Genomic DNA, 3,717 nt, shown 5'->3' on the forward strand with positions numbered 1-3,717 from the left:
AAAATTTTTAAATATTCTCTTTAGAGACCTAATTTCAGCCTTAGTCTCCTCACTCCTGCATATTCCTTTCTTAATTTATTACTAGAGAAATGTTCCCTCTCGTGAAGAACTGGCAGGCTTATCCAAGCATATAAGAATTATGTCACCTACCATGTCACTCTTTTTGCCCTGTGTACCAGAAATCTTGGGTCAAAATAAATATTTCATCACAGTAATTTATTTAGCCCTCTTGGTTAACATATTTGTTGCGGATCCCCTTATATGGGTTTAAATTTCTATGTCTGTCTTAACATTTCGTTGTCCTTTATTATTTGAACCACTTGACTCATTTTGGAAAAGGTGTGAAATAAACTAGTAAATCTTTCAAGAGAAATAATAGTCATAAACAAGACATACCATATGTCCAGAACTCTCTTTAAAGTAACATCTCACGCTTCTCAGGGGGGAGCCTCCAGAGAGATGGCCGCAGTCCAGGAGGCTGAGGTGAACGTGGATGGCAGCGAGCCAAAACGGAGCACAAAGCAGTGGTGGTCATTCATTCCTGGGGGTTCTGCCATGTAGATACAAGCTGCTGTGAGCCTTCTTAGGGGGCCCCTGCACCAAACACCCTGGGTACAGTGGTAGGGGCAAAGGGAGCCATGACTGGGTCAACTTGTTGTCGACCACTGGGACCACTTTAGTGATATCACCTTAAAGGTGGCAGGTAGGGTCCGTGCCAAGGAACCTCTGAAGGAAAGCTTATCTTCTATGACCTTTGAATAGAGGGGGTCAAGTTGCAAGTTATGGCCAATTCCAAGAATTATAAATCAGAAGAAGCACTTACTCGTATCAATAATCAACTGAATTGGGGAGACATAATTGGAGTTCAGGGGAATCCTGGGAAAACCAAAAAGGGTGAACTAAGCATCATTGCTTATGAGTCCACACTACCGTCTCCTTGCTCACATACGTTACCTCGTCTTCATTTTGGCCCCAAAAACAAGGAAACACAACATCATCAGAGATACTTGGACCTGATTCTGAATGACTTTGTGATGCAAAAATTTATCACCTGTGCTAAGATCATCACATATATAAAAAGTTTCTTGGATGAGCTGGGATTCCTAGATATTGAAACTTCCACAACAAACATCATCCCGGGGGAAGGTGTTGCCAAGCCTTTTATCATCCACTGCGAATGAAGTAGGCATAAAGCTATGTATGAGAATGACTCCAGAACTCTACCATAGATGCTGGTGTTTGGTGACATTGAATGGGTCCGTGAAATTGGATGCCAGTTCTGGAATGAAGGAATTGATTTGAATCACAATCCTGAGTTCACCTGTGAGTCCTACATGGCCTGCCCAGAGGATCTTGATCTCACAGAAATTACAGAGTTGGTTTCAGAGATAGTGAAAAGCATTACAGGCAGTTACAAGGTTACCCACCATCCGGACAGCCCAAGGGCCATGTCTATGAGATTCACTTCGGCCCACCCTTCCGGAGAATCAGCATGGAAGAAGAGCTTGAGAGAGCCCTGGGGGTGGAGCTGCCAGAAACTAACCTTTTTGAAACTGAAGACATGAGCAAAATTCCTGACGATAACTATGTGACAAAAGCTATTGAATGCCTCCCGTTGGACCATAGCCAGGCTCCTTGATAAGCTTGCCGGGGAGTTCCTGTAACTGACATGCATTAATCCTACATTCAGTTGTGATTACTCGCAAAAAGTGAGCCCTTCAGCCCTAAAGAGGGTCTGGCTGAGCACTTTGAGCTGTTCCTCATGAAGAAGGAAATATGCAATGCCTACACTGAGCTGAATGGCATTGACAGCTTTTTGAAAAACAGGCCAAGACCAAGGTGGCTGGTGATGATGAAGCCAGGTTCAGAGAGGTTAAGGGCTGCCTCCCACAGTTGCCTGGGTCATGAGCATCCACCGAGTCACCATGTTTCTCTCACAGACTCCAGTAACCTCAAGGAAGTACTTCTGTTTCCTGCCATGAAACCAGAAGACGGGAAGGAAAAGGTAGCAACTGCTGATTGTCCAGAAAATAATAATTGCAAGTCAGATAACTCAGGCATCTTTGCATTTCTGCAAAAGATCAAGGACTACAAGGGAATTTTTGTATGTTGCTATCCGTTTGACTATTGCAGTTCAGTCACCAGAAGAGAGAAAAGGAATTAAGAATTCCATTTTTTATTCCTTGTTATTAAGTGAACTACTTGTCTCTAAAAAATAAAAGTAACATTTCCCCACTGCGTCTGTTTCCCTGGGAGTCACATCACAATTAAATGGAGATGTTTTGTACAACATTGTGGTTTGTGGAGCGCCAATTCCAGGGGAGGAACTCAGGCATGACCTTTGGCTGTGTTTTTACTAATGGCTGGCCGCGTGATGATATTGTGACCGCTTCCTTTCATGCCCCAGATATATGAAGAGCATCAGTGGCAAACAAATTTCTATTTTATCAAAGTTGGAATCAGATTTTAAAAACAGGCTTTAGTTAAAAAATATCCCATAATTATTAACTTCTTGGCATCTAATGTGATAACAAAACTTCTCTTTATAGCGACCACTGCTATAATTTTATATTTTGTAAGGGCTTCTACTGGAATATCAATATACCATTCTTCCTTTCTGGTGAGCTAATGAATGAAAGCTGTTTTGCAGATGATTCTGCTTTCACTTGTCGAAGCGCAGCTTCCAATAAGCATAAGAACAGCAACAGATAAAGTGTGCAAGCTTGGCTCACCTACCTGGTACAGGCTATTTTCACATTCTGAGAGGAATCTTAACTATAGACTCCCAAATAAACATACACTTCCCTTCTGCCTCAGCCAAGCCTGAGTTTTACTTTTAAATATCAAACAGTGGTTATAACACAATCCAGCCCCAAGGGGCAACATCTGAGTTCCCATTCTGGGAAGGAGCCAAGAACAAGAGTAACCCTCTGGACATAAGGAGTGGGAAGCAATGTGCAATAATAGGATAGGGACTCAGAGTCATTTTAATTTGAAAACTTAAGGGAGTCTGACCTTTTATATTTCACTCAAGATGGTACAGTATACATCAAGTGCAAATGTAAAGGTATTACCCCTCTTTCAAAGGGAGATATTAATCAAGTTTATCAATATAACCAAACCTTTATGCTAACCAACTAACAGAGTTGATACAACATGAATTAGATCAACAACATTTATTTATTAGTAATGTAAGTGCCAGCTATTATGCTATTTGCTAGGTACATAAAGATGAACAATATGCAGTTGCCAAGCATGAGAAGGTGTTGGTCCCTGCACCTCTATCTGACCACTGAGAATATTTACCTTTGCCATCACATGACCAAAATGTTTTCCCCAAGGCCTGTCACCATCTCACGAGCCAAAACCCTGAATGACATTGGTTGTGACACAGATTCAATAAGTATGGTTATAATAGCAAATGATGTCAACAATGGTAAGAAAATGGCACCAACATCCTATTCTTGGTCCTAAACCCAGGAATGTGAGGAAGCGTTGCCTCTCCAGTCTGGCATTTACACCTGGATTTTGAAGCCCCAGTGCTTGCTTAGTAATTGCATACTTCTATTTCCTGGTATTCTTGCCTCCGTTTATCTTTCAACTAAAGCAACTTTGGTATTTAATGAGTGAGAAGCCAGAGGCATAGGATAGAGATTCTAGATGAAGGAGCGACATTTTCATTCAAGAGTCAAGCGTCCTCATCTTTGGCTGGTAGAC

At 41.7% G+C, this 3,717-nt stretch overlaps 1 pseudogene; it reads left to right on the forward strand.

Moving 5' to 3' along the window:
• The first annotated feature begins 675 nt into the window (after positions 1-675).
• On the forward strand, positions 676-2,164 carry LOC129064415 (lysine--tRNA ligase-like; annotated as a pseudogene).
• Positions 2,165-3,717: the final 1,553 nt, after the last annotated feature.

This window comes from Pteronotus mesoamericanus, unplaced genomic scaffold (genome assembly GCF_021234165.1).
Source record: "Pteronotus mesoamericanus isolate MK-2021 breed Mesoamerican mustached bat unplaced genomic scaffold, CSHL_Meso_final contig_101, whole genome shotgun sequence".
Classification (NCBI taxonomy): Eukaryota; Metazoa; Chordata; class Mammalia; order Chiroptera; family Mormoopidae; genus Pteronotus; species Pteronotus mesoamericanus.